This window comes from Medicago sativa, chromosome 6 (assembly GCF_051527215.1).
Source record: "Medicago sativa cultivar Bolivia chromosome 6, Bolivia_mono, whole genome shotgun sequence".
NCBI lineage: Eukaryota > Viridiplantae > Streptophyta > Magnoliopsida > Fabales > Fabaceae > Medicago > Medicago sativa.
In genome coordinates this window covers 62,555,407-62,582,188 of record NC_140754.1, presented here as the reverse complement: position 1 = coordinate 62,582,188, position 26,782 = coordinate 62,555,407, and the positions used below count along the sequence as shown (strand labels likewise).

The following is a 26,782-nucleotide window of genomic DNA, read 5'->3' as shown; positions in this document are numbered from 1 at the left end:
CATATTTTTGTCTCGTATCTTCGTATTCTTGTACTGTATTTGCTCCAGTCCTCTTTCTTTTGCTCCAAGACACCTTCCACCATATATTCGTTCCTAAAATATAATAAAAGACAATTTAAAGTAAAATATTCTAAAAGGAAATAAAATGCAATAAAATCAAATCAAATCTTAAATAAAACTAAACTAAATAAAGCAATAAAATAGACTATCTATGACTCATCATACATAACTTTAGTAAAAAACAAACATTTGGTTTATGCATACAAATCTTTTTAACAGTTCTCAATGTCACCTGGACAAATTTGTGTAATTTGGGTATTTGTCATTTGTCTGTATCAACTCAATTTTATCTTGGGGGAAACTATTATCTTACCTCATTCTCATATTGCTTCAATTTCTTAACAAAACATCAAAGATTAAGTTTCAATTTCTTAACAACCTAGTTTGTGTTATTTTATACGTCTTTTATCATATTCAACAAAAATCCAATCAAAAATAAAAATTTGTAGAAAAAGAAAACAAGCATAATAACAATAGTTCGATAATAATTAAATTAAATTAAAACTTAAACTCAACACTCTAAATTTATGAGCGGAAGGTTTGTAGGAAAAAGGAAAGAAAGCTAATGAATAACCATTATTGCCTTGGCTTTGACAACATGTAGAAGCTTAAGTTAAGTTTAGTACTCCTCTGGACTTCAAATTTGGTCTATCTAACAAATGCATTACAAGACCCCCTTTCTTCGTAACTGAAGATCCAATGTTCTAGGTATGATTTACTGAATCGTTGTCGCTGTGAATCCTAACTTTTGCATAAAGTTGAAATACATCACAAATTTTCTCTGATCTTGCGTCCCATACTTCAATGGATAATTTCCCGACAGTGGAAAGATTGCATGATTAAAGTCTGAAAGTGTTCACTATTATACCATTATTACTTCTGAACACCACTATAACCTCGACTCAAATCATCCCAAAGCCTTTAAGATTGATGCCCCATGCAATCCAACCTTTTGGGGTTGGTGGGGATGCAACAGATGCAGTAAAGATAGTGGTATTATCTCTGTTGTAGGTGTAGTGAAGTGTTGCATTGAGCTCGAGCTCTTTGCAGCCGGGGTAGCCTTTAATCTTAGGTGAACACCCCACACCTGATGAATCATTGGAGAATAAGTAGGGTTTAAGCGTAACAATAGTATTGCAATCAAAAGATGAAGTTCTTTGAAAGTCATTGATGATGTGTTGGTTTGATCGAGGAAGCCAACACATCATCAATGGCTTCCAAAAAACTTTATCCTTTGATCGCATTGCTGCTGCTGTTCTTAAACCCTACTTCTTCTCCACCTAATTCATCTGGTAAGGGATGTTTAGCTAAGGTTAAAGGCTACCCCAGCTGCAAAGATCTCGAGCTCAATGCAACAACTCACTAAACCTACAACAGAGAGAACCCCTATATCTTTGTTCTGTTTGTTGCATCCTTACCAACCCCAAAAAGTTGGGTTGCGTGGTGAATCAATCCTAAGGGCTCCGGGATGATTGGAGGTGAGGTTATAACAGTGTTCAGAAGTAACAACAGTATAATGATGAACACTTCCATGCTTCAATCCATACCATGCGTTCTATTGCTGCTCCATCCGGTCCTAATCAAACGGATGCTCCTGATGCGAGACCCCCTAAAAGGCCTAAACTTGAGAAGGATATAAGCAAAATTAGGAAGGATATTCCTAGGATTTTCGCAGCTCTTACTGCAATTTTGAGTCATGTTGTTTACAACAAAATTGAACTTCAGACTCTAAGGGATTGGATTGTCAACACTCTTAGTGTTCGCTATAATGTCCCTCCACCTGTACCACATCCTTTCCCTTCACCACAATTTTTTATATATGCGCCTAAAGCTTCTTCCTCCTCTGATGACTCTTCTCCGACACCTTAGGATGAGGGCTCCCTCTCCTTTTTGCTGAAACAAAGGGGGAGATACTTTAGGGGAAGTGTGGGACGTATAGAAGTCTTTTTTTTTTAAAAAAAAAAATGTTGTTGCTTTTCCTATGCTAACACTGGAAAATGCTGCTGCTGTTTTTATGTGTTGAGATATTGAAAAGTTGTGACTGTATAGTTTTAACTTCACTATTTATTGTATTGATTGTATTGATTAATCTTCTTTATTAATTAGGGGTTAACTAGGAGACTCCTACCCATATAAATGTACATTCTCCCCACATAATATGATATAGTAAAACATATTTTCAGTCTTAAGATGGTATCCAGAGCATGGTTCTGAAATCCTAGTTTTGTTTTTGGGTTCAGTCGCTGTCAAGGCTAGCCCTATATTTTTATTATATTTTCTTTTCTCAATTCAGTCGTTCGGTGTTCAAAGGGAACCGTCCTGGTTTTTGTTTCGTGTTGTTTAATGGGGATCCAACCAGTTTCCTCTTCAGCCACATTGGCTCATTTCAACAATTCTACGGTGTGCCTATCTCACTCTACTAGATCATGGGTTTTAGATTCTGGTGCTTCTGATCATGTTGTTGGTGATCCCTCTCTTATCTCTAATTTGTCACCTCTTAAGATACCTCACAACATTACTGTTGCTAATGGTTCTAACGCACAAGTTACTGGTATTGGTCAAGCTTCTCCTCTGCCATCTCTATCCTTGAATTATGTGTTATTCGTACCTGGAAGTCCTTTTAATTTGATCTCAATCAGTAAACTTACTCAATCTCTCAATTGTTCTATAACATTTTCTTCCGACTCTTTCCTTATACAAGACCGAAGTACGGGAAAGACAATTGGAACAGGATCTCAATCACAGGGTCTCTATTATCTCCATTCTCATCCATCCACCATTTGTGGTGTTTCTGCATCTCCAGATATCATTCATCGTCGTTTGGGTCATCCAAGTTTGGATAAGTTAAAGGTATTAGTTCCTCACCTTTCACATTTAAAATCATTGGATTGTGAATCATGTCAGCTTGGCAAACATGTCAGAGTATCTTTTCCAAGTCGTGTCAATAAAAGATCAATGTCTCCCTTTGATATCATCCATTCTGATGTTTGGGGTCCTAGTCGTGTGTCGTCCACTTTGGGATACAAATATTATGTCACTTTCATTGATGATTTCTCTAGATGCACCTGGATCACCTTATTGAAGGATCGTTCAGAATTATTTGGTGCCTTTCAAACGTTTTGTTCAGAGATAAAGACCCAATTTGGTAAAACAATTCGAATTTTACGGAGTGACAATGCAAAAGAATATTTTTCTACATCATTCAACTCCTTCTTGGCTTCTCATGGTATTATACATCAGTCCAGCTGTCCTCACACACCGCAACAAAATGGTGTCGCTGAAAGAAAACATCGTCATTTGGTTGACACAGCTCGAACTTTATTGATCAACGCTCATGCACCTTCCAGATTTTGGGGTGATGCCATTCTCACTGCCTGTTATTTGATAAACCGCATGCCATCATCGGTATTGGGTAATGAAATTCCATACTCACTTTTGTTTCCTAAGGATCCTCTGTACGCTGTCCCTCTTCGTGTGTTTGGATCTACGTGTTTTGTACATGATCTCTCTCCTGGCCGTGATAAATTGTCTGCTCGAGCTGTCAAATGTGTGTTTTTGGGATATTCTAAAACCCAAAAGGGGTATCGTTGTTATTCTCCATCTGCGCATCGTTTTTATGTTTCAGCAGATGTTACTTTCTTTGAGGATAAACCATTCTTTGCTTCACCCACTACATCTGGTTCTACAACTTCTACATCTGATGTTACTACTTCCCAGGTGATGCCCATTCCTTTATTTGAGCCATTTGTCTCTACTCAAAATCCTCCATAGTCACAAGGTAACGATGAGTTCTGTCGATATGGTATTACTTATGAGCGTCGACATGTTGAAGCTCCAGAAACAGCTCCTATTGATTCCAATAATTCAAGTCCCAAGACCCCTGCTACTAATTCTAGTGATTCAGATATTGTTCCAGTCTCTTCTCCTGCTGCGGTTCCACTTGAGCGTCCTATTGACTTACCTATTGCTCTTCGTAAAGATAAAAGGTCTACCGCTAATCCTCATCCTATTTATAATTTTTTGAGCTACCACCGATTGTCTCCTTCCTACTTGGCTTTTGTTTCTGTTCTTTCAACTGTCTCAATTCCTAAGACACTTCATGAAGCATTATCTCATCCAGGGTGGAAACAGGCCATGATTGATGAGATGATTGCGTTAGAATCAAACCAAACTTGGGAGCTTGTTCCACCTCCTCTTGGAAAATCTATTGTTGGTTGCAGGTGGGTGTTTAATGTCAAAGTGGGACCTGATGGACAGGTTGATCGATTAAAGGCTCGGTTAGTGGCAAAAGGTTATACTCAAGTTTATGGTCAGGATTATAGTGATACCTTCTCACCAGTTGCGAAGATGACATCTGTTCGCCTCTTTATAGCTATGGCTGCCATGAGACGTTGGCCCCTGTTTCAGTATGCTTTCTTGCATGGTGACTTGGAAGAAGAGATTTATATGGAGCAACCTCCTGGGTTTGTTGCTCAAGGGGGGCATGGTTTGGTATGCAAATTGAAAAAGTCCTTGTATGGATTGAAACAATCGCCTCGAGCATGGTTTGGTCGATTCAGCAAAGTTCTACAACAGTTTGGGATGACCCGTTGCGAATCAGATCATTCTGTTTTTCTTAAATGCTCAACATCAAATAAATATATCTACCTTGTGGTTTATGTTGATGATATTGTAATTACCGGTGATGATTACGAAGGTATCAAGGCATCAAAACAACATCTATTTCAAAACTTTCAGACTAAGGACTTAGGTCCTCTTCGTTACTTTATCGGGATTGAAGTGGCTCAATCAAATTCTGGTATTGCTATCTCTCAAAGGAAGTATGCCCTTGATATTTTGGAGGAAACAGGTCTTATAGATTGTAAACCAGTTGATACTCCTATGGATCCTAATGTAAAGCTTCACCCTAACCAGGGGGAGCCCTATTATGATCCAGGCAGATACCGAAGACTAGTGGGAAAATTGAATTATCTCACCTTGACCAGACCGGACATATCTTTTCCAGTTAGCATCGTAAGTCAGTTTCTTAACTCTCCTTGTGTCAATCATTGGAATGCAGTTGTTCGAATTCTTAAGTATATCAAAAGAGCACCCGGAAAAGGACTTGTTTTCACTGATAGAGGCCACACAAATATTGTTGGGTATTCAGATGCCGATTGGGCAGGAGATGCAAGTGATAGATGGTCTACTTCTGGTTATTGCATTTTTGTGGGCGGAAATCTGATTTCATGGAAGAGCAAAAAGCAGACTGTTGTCGCCCGGTCGAGTACAGAAGCCGAGTATCGAGCTATGGCTCATACTACATGTGAGCTTGTGTGGTTGAAACATTTACTGCAAGAATTACATTTTTGTGAGGTTGGTCAAATGGAACTTGTATGTGATAATCAATCAGCTTTATGTAACAGCCCGGGGCCCACCCGGTCTCACTATTACTCACAAGCTTAATCACTACCCCCCCCTCTAGTAGTGTTTTTGCCTCCCGTGGGAATCGAACCTAGTACCTGGGGATAAGTACTACTTCAATGCATTCCCACTACCAATTGAGCTACTAGCTCAATTGGTAGTGGGAATGCATTGAAGTAGTACTTATCCCCAGGTACTAGGTTCGATTCCCACGGGAGGCAAAAACACTACTAGAGGGGGGGGGGGGGGGTAGTGATTAAGCTTGTGAGTAATAGTGAGACCGGGTGGGCCCCGGGCTGTTACAAAAAAAGGCGCCTTTTTTTGTAACAGCCCGGGGCCCACCCGGTCTCACTATTACTCACAAGCTTAATCACTACCCCCCCCTCTAGTAGTGTTTTTGCCTCCCGTGGGAATCGAACCTAGTACCTGGGGATAAGTACTACTTCAATGCATTCCCACTACCAATTGAGCTAAGCTCAATTGGTAGTGGGAATGCATTGAAGTAGTACTTATCCCCAGGTACTAGGTTCGATTCCCACGGGAGGCAAAAACACTACTAGAGGGGGGGGTAGTGATTAAGCTTGTGAGTAATAGTGAGACCGGGTGGGCCCCGGGCTGTTACAAAAAAAGGCGCCTTTTTTTGTAACAGCCCGGGGCCCACCCGGTCTCACTATTACTCACAAGCTTAATCACTACCCCCCCCCCCTCTAGTAGTGTTTTTGCCTCCCGTGGGAATCGAACCTAGTACCTGGGGATAAGTACTACTTCAATGCATTCCCACTACCAATTGAGCTAGTAGCTCAATTGGTAGTGGGAATGCATTGAAGTAGTACTTATCCCCAGGTACTAGGTTCGATTCCCACGGGAGGCAAAAACACTACTAGAGGGGGGGGTAGTGATTAAGCTTGTGAGTAATAGTGAGACCGGGTGGGCCCCGGGCTGTTACACTTTACACCTCTCCTCCAATCCAGTTTTTCACGAGAGGACAAAGCATATTGAAGTTGACTGTCACTTTCTTAGAGAGAAGATTATCACCGGAATCATCAGAACCTCATTTGTCAATTCCAAGGATCAACTTGCTGATATCTTTACTAAATCTCTACGGAGTCCTCGGATAACTTACATATGTGACAAGATGGATGCATATGATGTATACGCACCACCTTGAGGGGGAGTGTTGAGATATTGAAAAGTTGTGACTGTATAGTTTTAACTTCACTATTTATTGTATTGATTGTATTGATTAATCTTCTTTATTAATTAGGGGTTAACTAGGAGACTCCTACCCATATAAATGTACATTCTCCCCACATAATATGATATAGTAAAACATATTTTCAGTCTTAAGATTATGCTTCAATGCTTTTGCTTTTTATGTTTCTAATTGGCTGAAAGAATGCTTGTTGTTTAGGTGTTTCTACTGCAACTCTTGTTTAGTGTCATACCTGTGATGGATATGGTCATATTAGAACTGAATGTCCAAACTATCTAAAAACTGAAAAGAAGGGTATGTCAATCATCTGGCCTGAAGATGATCCTGCTGAAGGAGGACATAAGAATCCAGATCATGTGACAACTTTGACAGGTAGATACGAAACTGATGAAGATAGTGAAAATGAAGGAGTCTCTTATAAAGAACTAGCTAACTCCTACAGGGAACTCCACAAGAGAAACGAAGGGTTGATTAAGACCACTGAGAAATAGAAGAGAATCATCACTCAATTGCAAAAAGAAAAAGACAAACTGGTGTCAACCAACACTGATCTACAGAATAAGGTAGCACTTTTATTTTCAAAACTTGAAAATCAGACGAAGACCATTAAAATGCTAAATAGTGGATCTGATACTCTTGATGAAATATTACTTGTTGGGAAAAATGTTGGAAATGCCCAAGGAATAGGTTTCAATTACAAACTTCTAAACAAACAAGGAAAAACTCATGTTACTAAGTGTGTACCTGCTAAAACAAAGTATGATTCCACCATGTCCAACAACGTGTCTCGACACTCAGGTGAAGACAGGAAAACTAAAAACAATGACAAGTTTCCTCTTTGGAAATGTCACTATTGTAACAAAAATGATCACGTAAAGCCTTACTGCTGTAAATTGTATGGATTTCCAAAACACCTTATATATCCCATAAGTGATCAAATGAAAAGAAAAATCTGGATAGTCAGAAATGTTGGTACTGCAAATATAACTCATACATCTTTCAGAGCCTCCTCTAGGGAAGACTGGTACTTTGATAATGGATGTTCCAGACATATGATTGTTGTCAAAGAAAACACTATGCTTAAAATGCTTTAACAAATCTCAAGAGTATATAAGCTTGAAGGAGAGACATGATTTATTGGAACCTAATAGAATTGCTATGGAAAGGCAATATAAACAACTTAGCGTAAGAAACAGCACCCTTTAGAATTTAAATGGTTTTGTAATGGAAGAGAATTTGACGATGGGGAATCAGTTTGATCAACTCGAAAACAAGGTCAAAGTTCTGGAGAAAGCAGTTAGCGATAATATTGAAAAATCTCCGTCAAAACAAGAAGAAGCCATTCAAGAACTCCTAACCAAGACTACTGAAAGGAGCAAGAGGTGTGAAGAGGAAATTGGCTGCTCAGAGGCATTCAAAAGCGAGAAGAAACAGTGATTTGATGGATCGGCAGAACCATCCATTTTCAGCTTCACCAAGGAAGAACTTAGCAATCATCTTGCCTCAGCAACACTTGAAGCCTAAACTTAGAACAACCCAAAAACTGAAGTCTCTGTGTCACAAAATCTGAGCAAGTCAATGTCTAAAACCAACAAGGAAAAGGATACATTGAAACAAAAACCCCAAAATCTGTGTGTTCCTGTTACAGAATACGTGTTTTAATATCTTTTATACCTATTCTTGTTACTATTCCTTATGTTTTAATTTTGTTTATGCGGCTTCACGTTACATGATTTTATCATTTAATGTCATATAAGCACCTTTTCATTTTAGAATTTCTGCATTTTAATGTCATTATTTGACTTTCCCATTATAAAAATTATGACTTTTTATGTCATTTATGCGTCTTTCAATTTTAGAATTTGTGCCCTTTAATGTTATTTATGCTCTTTTATGTTGATTTCTTTTAAAAGTTCATACATTTTAATGTCATTTAGGCATTTTCCCCTCACATGATTTCTGCATTTTAATGTAATTTATTAATGTGGTTTTCTGCTACAGAATTTAAGTTCATAATTTAATTTCATTTAAGCGTCTTATTATTATCAATTTAATTCATTCATTTTAATGTCATTTATGTACATCAACATTAACAAATTTTGTATCGTTTTAATGTGATTTATGCGACTTTCCATTACATAATCTCTGCATTTTACTGGCATTTATGCGTCTTCCTTATACCTGTCAAAACGGGCTAGCCGATTTGGGCCGGTCCGTTCAGCTCGATTAATTATAGGCTTTGGGCCTTAAATATTGAGCCCAGTCCTAAAAAGCGTGGTACTCGTTAGGGCTAGCCCTTATGGGCCACGGGTAGCCCGCCTTAAAAAAAAGATAAAAGATAAAAGTAATAGATAAAAGTGAAAAATAAATGAATTAACACAAAGATAAAACACAGAGAGAAAGAGCAGACACAAGCAATTTATACTGGTTCCTCCCACAACATAGGAATAGTCTAGTCGCTTTGCACTTCCAAGGAATTTCACTATAATCTCACATATTACAATTGCTCAAGGATTCTTCTAAGAGACTTCCATAGGCTCAAGCACACTTGCAAGAGAATTCTAATGCTCAAGGTCACTACCAACAGACTTCCACTGCTCAAGGACAACTCCAAGAGACTTTTATTTCTTAAGCACACAGGCAAGAGACTTACAATGCTCACGGGCAGCCCCAAGAGACTTCTATTGCTCAATCACAAGTGAAAGTGACTTTTGGTGCTCAAGCTTCGCAAGAAAGAGACTTTTATTTGTTTACAACATATATAAACAAATTTGTTCTTACACCGGATAAACAATTGTTGGTGTAAACTGAACAATGTTGAAAGACTCTTAAGACTTTTAGGATTTCTAAGATACAAAGTTGAAACGAAAATCCGGATTTTAGCGCTATTTGATTTGGCATAGTAATGGCATAGTAAAAATAGCAGAGTCTTGTTGATCTTCTTCAGGTCTTCGACACCTTATATAGGCAGGGATTTGAGAGACGTTGGAGAGGAGTGCCAGCGCATTAAGAGTCGTTGAGAAGCTTCAAATCAAGGACATTGATCCATTTCCTCATATGGATAATACTGTTGAATAGTCATTAGAAAAAACATTGTTGAAACAGGAAGTATCCATTCATTCTTATTGCTCTTGAAGTAGTGGATTTGTATTGATAAGGAAAAGAGACTTGAAGTGCCATTGTGGTTTATCTTCCAATTGAGAACACAGACAATTATCTTAAACACCGATTTAGATGACATATCAAAGATGACCATTCAATTTTTAGGTCTATGTCAAATGTCAATGATCACATGTCCCTGCACCAAATGTCACTCAAGGTTTTGTCCGGGAGTTGAGAGGAAAAAGAGGGGATGACTTTCGAGGAATGGTGAAAAATGGAAAGATAGGGTATTCCTCATTTTTTTAAATAGTGTTTTTGAAGGGAGTGAAATGAAAAATACTTATGACTAATTTGTTTTTATTTTGAGAAAACTAATGTATTTAACAAATTATTAAAAATCCTCCAAACATCCTCAATGCATTTTCCTCCAAGCCTTAGCGACAAAAAAATAAATAAATCATACCAATAAATTGGAATTGGGTCTCAGCGGTAGCATATATTGACAATAAAATTGAATGTTAGATGCAAGATTCAAAAGTGAGATTAATATATACCCCGAAGTATAAATGGTTTATTATATCGAAATCAGTGCAGTCAAATACATTATTAAGCATCCCAAACTGAGATTATTATACTGAGGAAAAAATTATCTGAACCACCATGCAAACATGATAAATGTACGAGATAAGAACTGCCATAAGTTAACATAAAGGATAAAGAACCACCGTCAAAACATAATTCAACCCAAAATGAGGAGAGAAGACAATGACGGAATATAATAATAGCCAGTATTACAAAAATTGTAGCTCAGGGTTCATCCTTGGCAAAGAAACTCTGAGGCAAGCTAAAATCCTCTTCAATATTAAGCTCACTGATCTCATCGTCGTCTGATTTCTGAGGTTGAATGATAAAGAAATAAAAAGTACCATGTTAAAACATAAACCACAAACTAACATGTTACTTGAATGTGAATAATTGAAACTTATTGATAGCATACCGGCATTTCTATGTTGTAGAACCGTCCCACCAATTCAAGGACCTCTTCAGCAGCTCTTTAAAAGTGGAACATATATAGTTGTAAGATCATATTCAAGGCATATCATGATATCTATAATCGAACATATTTAAAAGTGGAACGAAGAACAAACCTCCTCTTTAGATATTCCATCAGACCATAAACCTCCTCTTCTTTATATATAGTAAGATAATTGGGATTTTTTAAATTTACTCGGGAAAAAATTAGGGCACTACATAATGATAGGTCCATTTTTTAGCACTCTACTGCTAAATATCGCATTATTCATACAATTTCACAAGAATTTTGTGATGAGTCAAACCACTTAGTTGAACCATTTAGATTAATGTCCATAGGATTTGGGTTTTGGGGTGCCCTTTTATTGATGAGGTAGCCAAATGATGGATGATAGTAATAGTTTCAAATTACAACGGCTTAGTAAGGAGCATGCTGACAGATGCACAACCAAAACCAATATAATAGTTTCAAATCCGAGACACTTGCATCTTTCTGCAGAGCAACGAATCATTAGATACTTGCTATAGCCACTTTCAAGTGGGGTCTTTTCTTTCTGACAGGTGAAACAATACAACTTCAAGCATACAGTGATGCTGATTGGGCTGGATGTCCAAACACAAGGAAGTCTACAACTGGATGGTGTATTTTTTTAGGAGATGCCCGTGTCTCTTGGAAATGCAAGAAACAAGAATCGGTCTCTAAATCTTCGACAGAAGCAGAATATCACTCCATGTCTGCAGCATGCTCTGAGATTATCTGGTTGCGAGGTCTTCTTTCAGAACTTGGTTATCCACAAACACAACCAACTGTGCTGCATGCTGATAAGACAAGTGCCATACAGATTGCTGCAAATCCTGTATACCATGAGCGAATGAAGCACATACAGGTTGATAGTCATTCAATCAGGGAAGCCTATGACTGCAAAATTATCACTCTGCCTCACGTGTCTACATCAGTTCAACTTGCTGACATAATTTCTTAATTAGCAAATTGATGCTTGTAGACTTACCAACATCAATTTCAGGGGGGATGTCAATAGAATTGAAAGCAGCAGAATTATTCATTAGTGCTGATTTGGTGCAGATTTGTTGGTCATTAAACCAGCAGATTTGCACAGACTTTATTGCAAGTCAAACCAGCATATTCTACATTATTGAACAGTTATAATTGTGTAATTATGTATTTAGTCAATGGCCTAGCTGTAGATAACAGTTGCAGATTGTATCAACACTATTTAAATGAAAACATTAATCCAGCAAAAGGGATCATAGGTTTGACCCTAATTTCTCTTAGTTTAACATGATCAACACTGCTTGCTGCCAAATCCTGTGTCAAACCACTTACTTGAACCGTTTAGATTGATGTCCACAGGATTTGGCTTTTTGGGTGCCCTTTTCTTGATGAGGCAGCTAAATGATGTAGGATAGTCATAGTTTCAAATTACAACCTGCTAGTAAGGAGCATGCTGACAGATACACAAGCAAAACAACTCGAGAAGGTAAATCAATTTAGCCTCTTGTTGTACTTGAGGTACAAATCCGCGAGACTATGATATGTAGATAATAAAATATGATGTTTGGCATATCAACATTTTGAATTCCACTCCTTAGTGGTTAACTATCCAGTAATTTTAACACTCTCTTTTAGGTAAATCAGCTGTTGAAATTTTCCATCATCTTTTATTGTTGATTTTTGTGGCCATGTTAAATATGTTACTGTCAACATTTAGCTAAATAGCAAGTTTGTCTTTCCCTCAAAAAAAAAAAAAAGAGTAAGTTTGTCTAAAAAAGGTTAGGTGGGTCTAAATCATGTTAAAATCTAAGGACGTGAGTTTGGAAGATAGATACTCAAATGTTGTAACCATTTAATTAAATTAATTAATTGTCTCTACAGGATAAATTATTTAAAGTTTAACTTTTCATGTATTATCAATAAAAATATTTTCACTATCAGTACATCGTAACTAATATGCATCACTTTAAATTTGGACAAAATAAATGAATTGGTTTTTTGATATCACTGATTTGCACTTATCACACTTCATATCCTCAGTTACTTTGCTCCTTGATTGCTTCTAATCGTGTTTGTTTGTTTGATCATTGTTTTATTGTAGCCTCAATTACCTGCTGCTGTTAGGTTTATAGCTCATCTGGTGACTCAGCAATATGCTTACGAGATCACTTTTGGTCACCTAGAGTTACTCACAGTTTTGCTCGACAAGGCTATTGATGACATCGTTGAATTAGCTGTTGGTTTCGTCACACAATGTGGTTTAGTACTGCAAGATGTCTCACCTAAATCCCTTTGTCGTATCTTTAAGTGTTTCTGAAGGAGAAATCGACAAACCGTTCAATATCAAATTGAAGGGTTATAAAGTCTTAAAACTTAATGTTCCCTCAAACAGTTACAGTACGTTGCTCATATTTTTATGTTTTCGTTCTTCTTACTAGTTTTGTAAGTTTTGAATGGTTTTGCATTAATGCATTGTTTGAGATTGTTTTTGAAATCGATTTTCAGTTTTTTTACTTACTTTAATTTGAATTTTTCTATCTATTGTTGACCATAACGAAAATGCTTGCATGTTGTGTTAATGTATATATACTTTTAGAACTATCATTCGTTCTGCTCAAACAATGCAATGCAAAACCTTAAAAAGGTTAAAAAGAACAAATAAGAAGAAAGAAAACACAAAAACTTGAGAAACCGTAATTGTTTGAGGAAACATTAAAGTCTAAGTCTTTTAGGGGGTATTAAGTGTGTACATGTTAATCTTAGTTAAAGATCATTAGGATAATCAGTTTGTGGATATAATACTTGTATGCCAAAGACATATATAATCCTTATTTGTGATACAATGTATAACATGTCACACAAAATTGATGGTTGATTTGTACGTATCTGCAGAATCAAGATTTTTGTTTTAAATTTGAGAATTTCTGACTTGTAGGTATAAACATGTAGAATAATATATAAGTGTTAACAATCTACAATATCACATCACATATCTAAAATTTCTTTTTAGTGGCATAATGGGAGAATGTTTTTGATGAACAGATGTATCAATTGCCGCCTGTTGATAATGTAGCCCTTGCTCCTTTTGATGATGATGATGATTTGGGAGATTTTGAAAGATAAAGTGTTTGCTCCTATTAAAGATGATTAGGTTTAAATCCGTGTCCTTGACCATATCAGGAATGCTATGAATTTCAATTTTGCATTTGAGCCGAATGATCTTAAGAATCTTGAGTGGCTTATTCCTACCGAAATAGTTCCTTCTGTTGTTGCAATGATAGATGAGTACCAAGAACTGTCTTTCATTGAGTTTCTTGTCAAACAAATATGTTTTTGAATTTTTACAGAAGGAGGCATCAAATTTTGTGTCATGAAATGGAAATGCTTTTGTAAAGCAAGCCAATCAATTACTATTGTGGGGATGATTAGCATAACATACATTTCCCTCTTGTGTGTACTGTTTTCTCTCTTCAAACACTCAAAATCTAAGTTGTGCTCTCTCTTTATTTGCTTTTGTGGTGTGTTGATAGCGAAGCCTCCATTACAACTATCGCGGTTCAAGTCAATAAGTTCTTGGCCCGCATACCTGCAAATGTTTAGAGTTTCCTACTAAGGATAAGCATAACAAACATTAACTTTAAGGTGGGCAAGAATTTAGGTGTTAAGATGTACTTTGTTGGTTGCTAAAGGAAAAATAATAATATGTACGAATGTCAAAATAACTCAATTAGTACTCGTTTTGATTAAAGAGAAGAAAGAGAAAAGCCATCAAACAGTGGATTAGCATCAACATCTGAAATACCTTAATAATGAGTGTGGATTAGCACACAGGCACCACTGCTACCAAAACAAATTATGAGAGTAATAAATACATATTAAGTTTCCTTCAAAAAAAAAATACATATTAAGTTCCTTGCCCATCTAAAGTGATTCTTCTGAGTTATTGCTAATTCACGTCAAAAGAATAGTTGTGAGATCGATTGCACTAGAGAACTAACCTGTCAATCAAGTTTGATAAATTTTCATGTTATCTATTTTATTTATTTTGAATTATATTTTAAAATATATTATTTCCTATATTTTATGTCTTTTTTGATTGACCTATATTTTAAGTTGGAAATTTGGAAAATGTTTTTATTAGGAAACTATTATTTTTTATTTATTTATTATTTATAATAACACTAATTAACTTGGTCTAATTATTTTTTACACAAGTTTTTTGTTACCATATTTCTCTAACTACTTTCTTATTACTTTGACTAGGTGATCATGAATATGGCTTGGTGAAAGGCTTAATTTTCTCATTAACCCTAACATCCATTTCTGGAGATATAAACTAATACTGATTATGGGGACACATTCAACACTCTCTTGAAGTTATGGGTTTTTGTCTTTAAATTAAAATCTCTTCTTGCCATCACTGTATCATCAATTCCACATTGATTAAACACCGGAGATTAACTTATATTAGATCACTTTCACTATTTGTTCATTTTGGAGGTTTCATAACTGATTAAGGTTATCAAGTGGAAAATTATCAACAAGTTTAAACCGAATGTTGATAGAGTTGTGTCGAAATCCTATTCGATAAGTTTCACTTATTCCCTAATTTATTTTTTGTCAAATAATATTTACTTGAAGCTGAAATTATTTGTTGGTTATTATCATGTAGAGATAATTTTATGTCAATATTTACTTGAAGTATGAGTGGGACATTGGAAATTGAGTGAGAAGAAATTATTTGTTGTACAATATTTGCTAATATTTATATGCATTACATAGCATCAAGATCATGTGACACAAGTTTACTTATTTTGTTAATATGCAAAAGCGTTTTACTGGTTTGAAGACAAAATTCTGATTTTGGTTGCAGGTTTGGAGTTCAGTTCCAATTCTTTCTTCAATTGTCTTCGGGTTTATGCTTCTCCATATTTTTATTTGTGTTTTAAATTTATAAATATTTTTTCTTTCTTTATCCATTACTCTTCTGTTTACAGAAAATTGTTTCCTCTGTTGTTTCACATTTTGTCCACAATTGTGCTTTTTCTAGAGAACTGTACAAGACTATACCTTTTACAACAATATTCTTCACTGGACTTAATAGGTGTCTTTCTCTACCCCCACACTTATTTATTTCTTCCTGTCCAGTTCGTACAATTTTGTTATTATGTTTAAAATAAGTTTCATTCAATTTTACATTATAGTTATCGATCACTTTAAAACTAAAACCACATTTTTCTTTATTTGTTGGCTTAATGAAACTTTTGGTTCTATACTCTACAGTTCTATTGTCTCCCCTAGTTTGATTCAATAGCAGTATTGAGGTAAGGGTGTACAAAATACGGGTTAAGTCAGATTACATGTGCCCGAATCTAGTCCTCACATTAAACTGGACAAATTTTTATACCCAAAGCCGTCACTCAATCAAACCTGACGAGGTTAGATTCCACAAAGGATGGCACAACACGAAGACACGGTCGGGTTTGTCCCAAGAAAAGTCGCCAATACACCTATCTAAAAAAAAATCAACAATTTTTTTTTGAATCATAGGAAACAACAATATAATCAAAAATAGTTGAAACATTGTGATTAATTAGCAATAATTTGTATTCAATATGACAAAAAAAATGGTGTATAAATTAAATAGTACAACATTCACTAAATATCAACGGTTTACGACAGTGTGAAGCTGGGTTGAACAATCAATGACCTGAGTCATAAAAGATAAGAAGCGACAGCGTGTGAAGTAAATCGGTTTACGGTTTAAAATAGAAAGTGAGTATTGTGGAATTGAAAATTCGTCTGTGAGAGACCGAGTTTGAGTGAGTACGTAAAATAATATTGAAAAAAACCTTTTGACCTCAAATTAAATCGAGAGGAGACAAATTACATGAGGGTTAACCTGAATCTCGGTCCCTTTTTCAGTTATGTCTATGTCCTATTCCATAGTTGTTGACCATAGCTTTCTTTCGACCAGGTCATAACCATCAATGCAACAACCTAATGTATACAAGACAGCATGTGTTGCTTAATTGGAATATTACCAATGTGTATGTATGCTTGTAAACCTCTAGCTGGTCTATCTTGTAACATTGTTAGTGCATGTCTTTCAAGACTTCCTATTCCATAATTAGTTAAATGTCATGGTTTTTTTGTAATGGCTTCAGAGACGATAAAATAATGAACCTTTCATTTTTAAATTTTGGAAATCCAGGTCTTACAGACTACATCTTTTTATGGTTTTGGATATCCAGGGCTTGAAGATGCAGTCACTAATTGCCATCTTTTCACGATTCTCCAACTTTAGTTTATTGAGGTATGTTATGTTACATAGGTCTAGATTTAATGTATTTTATATTTTTTTTATCTTATCTTATAGAGATGTTTTGTAGGAACACTACGCAAATCCTCTTGAACAGCATTTGTTTTATGCATACCTTTAGTAAATAAAAAAAAATTGGTTTATGCATACCTATCCTTTTAATAGTTCCCAGTGTCACCGAGCCAAATTTGTGTAATTTGGGTATTTGTAATTTAACTATATTAACTCAATTTTATCATGGGGAAACTATTAGCTTACCTCATTGTCATACTGCTTCAATTTCTTAATAAAACATCAAAGATTAAGCTTCAATTTCTTAACAGAAAAGTCCAACCCAATTTGTGTGTTATAAGAGGTTGTCATCATATTCAACAAAATATTTAATCCAACATCAAAATTTGTAGAAAAGAAAACGAGAATAATAACAATAGTACGATAGTAATTAATTTAAAACTAAAACTCAACACTCTTAAGTTTAGAACAGAATGTTAATAGAAAAAGAAATAGAGCTAATGACTAACCATCATTGCTTTAGCTCTGACATCACATGTAGAAGCTTCGGTTTAGTTCAACACTACTTTGGACTTCAAATTTGGTCTATCCAACAAATGCATTACAAGATACTATTGCTCCATAATTTAACTTAACTTAAGCAAGGGGATCTTGTAATATTCTTCTTCCCCAAAGCACAAACCTTAACCCCAAAATCCTACGTAATCTAACTTGTATTTTGAAAGAGCTTTGCTTGGATGTATAGTTTTTCTTAAGGGTGTTTGATTTGTGATTGAAATTGGTTGATTTGGGAAAGAAAAAAAAATGAAGTAGAAGAAAGGTGGAACAGAGAGTTACGGGACAAAGAAAGAGAAAGAAAAGGGGAAATGGCTATTGTTGTTAGAGTAATGACATTTGACCAACTATTTAGCAAGGACTTTTATGACAGCCTTCTTTTTCTCTCATCTTATTGGTCAAAAACAATAAAGAGAGACAAATGAAGTGAGTAAGTAAATAATGTATGTATGAGAGAGAGTTGTCCAAAAATTGTTACAAAATAATTATACTAATATCATTTGTCTTGTTGTTATGTGTGTGTTGTTATATTTACTTATATATTATTATTATTATTATTATTATTATTATTATTATTATTATTATTACTACTACTACTACTACTATTACTACTGCTACTATTATTATTATTGTTGTTGTTATTGTTGTTGTTATTATTATTATTATTATTATTATATATGTTAATGAGTGTGTTTCATTAACTGTGTGATGTGTGGTTGGGAGATAGAAACTACTACTCATTTGTTCTTAAATTGTGAACCGGCGTTTCAAGTTTGTCTTCAGATTTTTCGCTAGATCGACATTGACTTCAATATTCCTCAGGACTTGTTCATCTTGTTGGATTGCGTTACAACATCGGCACAAGACAAGAAAATTCTTACCGGATTTTTGCTTATATGGCATTCTACATTTTGGGTCATTTGAAGGCAAAGAATGAGAAGCTCTTTTGAGACAGCTTTTGAAGTAATCGTGTTGGTTGATGAAATCAAAGTTTTATCGCAGTGTGTGTCCTTGCAAAGGTTGAAGGTAACTCTCTCGTCGTTGTTGTATAACTGGTGTTGGTTTCCAAAGGATTGTTTTAATAGACAATTGTGTTAGTTGTGTGGAGTTTTTATGGGACCTGTTGCTGATTGTTTGAAAGCATGCGGTTTATTATTGTTTTTGTTGTCCATGTTCTAGTTTTTCTTTGTTTTCGAGGCGTTTTAGGGTCTGCAGGGTGCTACATGCTGTTTTTTGTTGGTGTTTTTTCTTCCCATTGTTGTCCTAAGAGGATTATACTGTTTTTAGCCTCCTGTTTGGTCTGTTGCAGATTTACAAAGAAAAGTAATATATATTGTTTGCATTAATCATGCGGTTTACATTGGAAAGGATCTCTACTAATCTAGAGTTCATGTGTGAGGTAAGAATAACCTTTCTTAGAGTTGTTCCGATTGGAGATCGAGTTCGGGTTCTCTCAAATGATTCATCCTTGCTGAAGTTCATTAATCATCTTATCTCAATTGCTTGGTTGAAATTGAATTTATTTTAAATAATACCTTTATAATGTGCATTTTCCTTTTTTTTAGGGCATAACTTATTTTCATTTTTTTTTTCAAAAGGAAATCATTTTGCTATTATTAACCGCACTATTTTACATTATTTAATTCCACTCTACAAAACTCAGTTTTTTAGATTGTCAAAAATCAAGTGAAAATTCAGTTTTTTATGTGTAAAGTTTGGAGCCACGGAGTTTGAATCATTCATATCCTAAAAGGTTGAATTTGTAAAACGTTGAGCATCACTCAAAAAACGTCCTGGAGTCCATGACATATTCATGTACACAAACATTGCTTAAAGTCGGCCTATTTATATCCGGTGTAGTAACCTATCTCTTATGATGACATATATCATAACCATCTCTTCCTACATTTCAGACATATTGAAAATTATGATAAGCACAATTTGATCCAGGCTAGTTTACTTATATGCCAACTTTTCAAATCAGTTATAACTTGTTGCATATTCTGGAAGTGTATACAGAGTACTTTACAACAATCTCCCTTGTAACTACTTTCATCATCACATTGCCTCCTTCCTAACAATCTTCTTCCTTTGTGCTTGCACTTCCATCCTCTTCTGTTCCACCTACGGTGACGCTAACAGCTCCGTCTATTGCAGGGCTAGCAAGGTTTGTGTTTTCCTTTTAATTTTTATTGTGCAAATAAATAAAAGGTGCTATAAATCTCTAAGAAGCGTGAACACGACATTGACACGCTGACCAAGATAATAATTTGAGAAAATCAATGTAGCCATAGATGTTTCTTGGTTTTAGTTGTTTATAGATCTGGTTTTATTACCTTTTACTTGAGTGTAGGTTGTTTACCTTTTTGTTTTATCTTGCTGCAACATGGCCTTTCTTATGACAGTGGTTCCCTTTAACCAATTTATATGTTATCTTAGCTTGCAAAACAAGGCAGAAAATTGTAGTTTACACATTATCTTCATTTATCTGTTTCATGTGCCATTCTGTTATCTCTGGTCTTATAATAGGCCTCAGTATCCAATTGAGTAGATGGTTTGGGTTGTTGCGTTCATCTCGAGTTTCAACTTCCTCTTCCCTGTCTTCTACCATCTCCTCCCAGCAGCCTAGTTTGGTTAAATAATTCTTCCTTTACGTTTTTCTATTCCTTTTTAATTACTTTAGTAGCATTTGTATTTATCTATGGATCTACATCTACCATTATGTTGTTTAATCCAACCCAAGTTTGTTGGTGTATTAATTCATACTGAATTGCCCTTTTATGAATTAATACACCATCCCCTCCCAATACAGTACAAATGACGACTATCAGAAACTTATAGATGTAATCTTTGAGTCAAATGAATACAAGGTTTCTCAACTGATCAGTCATGCTTTTAATTACAAGCGTTTTATATGTGTTGACCTGGTAACTTTTAATCACAAATATAAATTAATTATAAGGACAAAAAAGTTAACCGGTCAATACATATAAAACACTTTTTATTAAAAGTACAACTGACCAAATCAATGGTTGTATGTATCTATGTATAAGAAAAGAATGTTTAAGAACCTTATCTTCCTTTGACTAAAAGTATACATCTAATTGTGACCATCTATATGTGTCCGATAATTGTCATGTTTAATAAGTTCCCAATTTTTATCATACACTTCAAACAACTTTGGCAACACGGGTTTCACCTCTTCCTCAGAGAACATCCATACCATTGTAGGCCTACGTGTGATAGTTCCAAAGTAATTTCTCACAATTTGACACTAGCACAACATGCAATCATTTTCGTTATGGTCAAAACACAAGGATAAGTAAGCAGAACGAAAACGCAAAATTGTGAAAAACCGTAATTGTTTGAGGAAACATTAAAGTATTAGTCTGCAAGGTGAAAATAATTGTGTACACGTTATTCCTAGTTAAGGATCATAAGGATAATGACTTTGTGGATATACTACTTTTATGCCAAAAATATATATGATCCTTATTTGTAATACAATGTATAACATGTCATAGAAAATTGATGGTTGCTTTGTATGTATCAGCATAATAAAGATTATTATTTTTTTGTTTTAAATATTTATTATATTGAGAGCTTCTAACTTGTAGATACAAAAATGTAGAATAATATATAAACACTTGCTCCTTTTGACGATGATGATTGGGTGCATTTGAGCCGAATGATCTGAAGAATCTTTACTGGGTTATTACTACCTACCGAAATAGATCCATTTGTGTTGCAATGATAGATGAGTACCTTGAGTGATCTGATTAAGAAACCAAGAACTGTCATTCATTTAGCAGAATAATGAAAGTCAAGCATGTTTTTAAGCACAATCTAGCAATGAAGTTTTACTGAAGGAGGCATCAAATTTGGTCTCAAGAAATGCAAATGCATTTTTAAAACAAGCCATTAAATAGCTCTTGCGGGGATGCAGCAGCTTAGTCCTCCAATTCAGCTCATACTGTTGCAGGTATGATAAGCATGACATACATTAATTTATGAGGCATTGGGATGTGTTTGCGAATGTGTTTTTCTTGATTTTATTCAAAATGTGACTATACTTCTCGTCTTCGTCATTTTTTCTTTAACTTTGCTTATATGGTTCTGTTATACTGCACTCTTTATTTGCTTTTGTGCTGTGTTGATGGTGAAGGCTCCATTAATATGCTTGTTCGAGTCAATAAGTTGTTGGTCTGCATACCTGCATTTGTTCAGAGTTTCCTACTACGGAATTTGTTTATATAATATTTCTTCAATGAAGGCAATTCCATGGATTGGATGGTTGGGCAATATTAATGGACGTTTTAAGAAGTACTTTGTTGGTTGATAAAGGAAAAATAATAATTTTTTCGTTGTCTTTTGATGGATTTTATATCCATGTTCGTCGATTTTATATCCTCTTGTGATTCTTTGATTGACAATTGATATATTCTTATGTAAGAAAATGATCATACAATAGTAATAAAAACAGACGAATACTCTTTGATATATTTTCTCACAAAACAATGGTACTCGTCGATAGATCATCAATTCTTTTGATGGGCTATTCTATTGTATCATGTTAAATTAAACTACAAATCGATTTTTTTTTCCAATTGCGAGCAGCGCATCAATGCGAGTAACTAAAGCCTAGAATAACAATTCTTCAAAATCATGGAATCTAAGTTTGTCTCAATACTCCAAAATCCCTAGCAAGAGCTAGCTCAAACCATTTGTATACGACCTAGAGCCCTACATAACGATAGAATGAATGAGAGCTGCGGAAAAAAACACAAAGGAGGAGGGATTGACCTATGTTTAAGATTGAAAAAAAGTCACAAATCATTTTAAAAGTTTTTTTCCATTTTGAAAAACTATCTTTATCAAATTAGTTTTGAAAAGATTTTAAAAACTAATTTGATAAAAACTATGTTTAAGGGATTGACCTTGAAGAATTTTGCACTACTGGTGGACCTACATTTAGGGGCCTTGCCCCTGCTATATGAAGCCTTTGCATGCTTTAAACAACGTAGACTGGTGCCTTGTGTCTTAGCCAATAGTAAAAACTAGAAATACACTTTTTGTCTGGAAAATAACCTTAACAACACATGACCAACAACATAATATTTTTTTATATCATGCAGCATGGAAAATTAGTCTCAGATGTTCCAATATCACATAATAATTGGGGTTTGAACTCCGGTCACGACATCGAGTCAAACAATTTTGAGAAATTGGACAGAAATCGATGGCCACACTAAAACTGTCCCACACTTCTTATCCCACCTTTTTCACTTCCAAAAAACTGTCATTTTCTATCCCTTTAGTTACTAGTTACACGTATCATTTTTTGTTCTTAAATTTTGGTTCAAAGAATTATTTTTATGAATTGTAATTAAATAGTTATTTTAGTGTATTTATTATTGTTAGAACTTTGGTTCCATGAGTTAAATAACTTATATTGAAATATATATTTCAATGTAGCTTCATAACTTTTCAGGTCTATTTATCACACAAAGTTTTTTGATTGCAGCCTACCTCATAAAACTCTTTAATTAGAAAATAATTTGACGTTATTGTTTATCATACAATTATGCTTAACGCATGGGTCCCACCAAATCATGTGGGATCCATATAAATTTGGTGAGATACATGTGAATTTTAACCATTCGGAGAGAGTGTGTTAAAAATTGTGTGTTAAAATGTGTGTTGCTAGCATTTTTCTTATAATCTAATTATTTTCTGGCATTCTTGCAACAGTAGGACTAGAGGGGACATGTATGTGTGAATTTGAATAAAACTTACTATGTGCCAAGTTATTAAATTTGAATCCTTAATATTGTTGATAATTTGACTGATTCAGATGATAATTTTTCACTAAGAACTTGACTTTTTTGTATAATTTTGTCTGCCTCTTTGTTTCACCTATATTACATTACTTAAAGTTATTTATTCTGACCTTTTATTTGCAAAAATCATTGGACTAGATTATTACATTATTTTTCTTTCTTACTTTGACTTTTGAAGAATGTTTATTATTTTCAATTTGTTTATTTTAGTTGCTCTTTTAACAAGAATGTAATAAAATATGAAGGTAATTGAAGTACAAAACGTGATGTTATTGTTTGGTAAGAAAATAAAGTTAATAGCTTAAATTGGTATAGCTTTTGAACCTTTTTTTTGTTAAGTTTTGTAGTAGTTTGATAGCATATTATCACTGAATGTAACTCTAACAATAATGATATAGCCAATTTAATACTTATATTAGAATCTCTACCAAACTCGTGCATCATATGGGTTAGATTGTAGTGCATTATAATAACCGTTTAATAATGAAAACATTGTTCATTATTTACAAGCATTAATGCTATATTGATTATATGCTTTTCACTAATTTATTTTAAAATTAGGGGTCTTTGTTTGTATTATCTCTTTGATGTTAGGTGGTGTTTATTTTTCCTTAAAAAAAAAAAGGTGGTGTTTATTTTTTTCTTTTTTGGAACCCTCTAATTATTCTTATCTCTTTGATGTTAGGTGTTGTTTGTTTTGTTTTTTTGAGGCAAGTATCGCTTGTAGTTAAATACTCTTTGTGCTTCACTCCTATTTTAATAAATTTTGTTGTTAAAAATAATAAATTAAAGTTTAAATTATATTAATTATAACTCAATTAGTCTCTCCTTTGAATATTTCTTGTACACGACACGTTTCTTTTGTAGCACACTTGCCGGGTCAATGCCATCAGCTTCTCGTCTCTTTTGTTGGAATTTCCTTGGTAAAACAACTGCTGCTTAATCCCAAATTCTAGGATCCACTGTTTTGCTTGGTAGAATAAAAGGAATGATAGGCACTATAATCTACTTATGTGATCATGAATTTGGTAGAATAGGAGTAATGATAGGCACTATAATCTACTTACGTTCATTTTTGGGTATATAAACTAATGCACCTTGACTTGCATAGATCAGAGCTTTAATCCCTTATCATAAATGCTTAAGCTTCCACGCTGACATAGCCTTAATCACCTCCAATTTTCCCTCCTTAGCCAGCATTAAATGCACCCTCAACTCCTAAACTACTCACTAAATAGGGTTTTGAAAACTCCCCAATCAGCATCCCTTTTGTACACAGATAACAATGATTCAAACTCTATTTTTTCAAAATCCTCACTATCTCTCTCATACACAAACTTACCACAACTCCCTCTTTTCCTCACTCTCTCTCTCTCTCTCTCTCTTTCTCTCTCTCTCTCTCTCTCTCTCTCTCTCTCTCTCTCTCTCTCTCTCTCTCTCTCTCTCTCACTTAACAACACAAACTCTTTTCTTCGGCCTTCTCCCACTAAAGTAAAAGCATCATCATCTTCAACTCTTCATCCTCTACAAAACCTACTTGTTTCCCACCACGCCGGAGTTGCACCACCGCCGTTGACCACCATGTCTGAATTTTCCCTTCACCGCGTCGAGGTCGTCCTATTAGAAGCTTTTTTATTTTGCAAGGTTAATTGTTATTTTCAGCTTTTGTATTCCTAATTTCTAATACTGAATCATTCATTGTTATTCACTTTAATCATTGTTTGGTTTTTGTTTATTCATTTACGGGCTTCAAATATCATCCAAACTCACTCACCACTCTTTATTTTCAGCTTTTGTATTTCTAATTTCTAATACTGAATCATTCATTGTTATTCACTTTAATCATTGTTTGGTTTTTTGTTTATTCATTTACACAAGGGCTTCAAAAGAGACTTCCTACTCACTGCTCTTTGTTTGGTACCATTTACACATAATCTTCGGTATCAATCTTCAATATCAGGTATGATTCTCAAATTTCTTCGATTAGTTTAATGTTTTTAACTTGTTTTTAGTGTTGATTTTAATTTTGTATTCCTATTTAGTTATTTTTAATTGTTTATTACAAGTTTTGGTTGATTTCTTATCTTATTAACCCTATTTTGAAAATACATATTTTGGCGTGAATGTTTGGAGTGAATGCAAAATCTGATTTTTTTTTAGCTTCACTATTGGTTTTTTATATTTATTTTCGAGCCTATCTTTAGATTGAAACTAACAATAAAGAATATACACTAATTGCACCAAAGTTGTCAACGAAATAAAAATTATTTGCATAGTCCAATAAGTTAAATCTTAATTTTCCATCACGATGCAAACAGATGTTATAGTCAGCATTTGTCAAAAAAAAAGATGTTATAGTCAGCAATATGACTTAAACCCTATGCATTAAAAAGAATAAATCAACGTTCGAAATGTGGTTGCTGACATTAGGTTCATAGTGTTTCTGTAAGAAGAAAACGATTTATTAGATGATGGTTATGGACAATTTTAGTAGCTTTCTATAGCATAGTTTATGTTTGATTTCAAGATATATTAGTAAGCTGATTTATGTGTGTGTTTGACGAAAAATTTTCATGCCACCTAATTATAATTAAGATTGTTGTCTCCCACACTTAATTAATTATATAGACTATTTATCATTGCCTTATTTGGAAACCTAAGCAGGTGCCCATAGGGCACAAGTTACCATGACATTTTTTTATTTATAATAACACTAATTAACTTGGTCTAATTATTTTTTACACATGTTTTTGTTTTGCAGGTCTTCATAATCGATTTTGAATGCGGAGAATTATCAACAAGTTTAATCCGAATGTTGATAGAGTTGTCTCAAAGAAAATTTGATAAGTTTCACTTATTTCCTAATTTATTTTTTTCTCAAATAATATTTACATGAAGCTGAAATTATTTTACAACAACAAGTGCCAATGGTACATTGGAAATTGAGAGAGAAGAAATTATTTGTTGTACAATATTTGCTAATATTTATATGCATTGCATAGCATCAAGATCATGTGATACAATTTACTCTAGCAGTTCACATATTTGTTAATATGTATGAATCAAAATTAGTAACAAGGACGGCACAACACGAAGACACAGTCGGGTTTGTCCTAAAAAATTAATCAACAGTTATTTTTAAATCATAGGAAACAACAATATAATCAAAAGTAGTAGATTTTTTTTTTTAATCATGTTATTTTTAAATCATAGGAAACAACAATATAATC

The 26,782-nt window shown here is 34.4% G+C and overlaps 1 long non-coding RNA gene across 1 annotated transcript; it reads left to right on the top strand.

Moving 5' to 3' along the window:
- Positions 1-24,640: 24,640 nt before the first annotated feature.
- Positions 24,641-26,560, top strand: LOC146916170 (uncharacterized). The gene is made up of 3 exons (XR_015013759.1): positions 24,641-25,196; positions 25,431-25,512; positions 26,314-26,560. It is a non-coding gene; the product is annotated as an uncharacterized LOC146916170 (long non-coding RNA).
- The last annotated feature ends 222 nt before the right edge of the window (positions 26,561-26,782 follow it).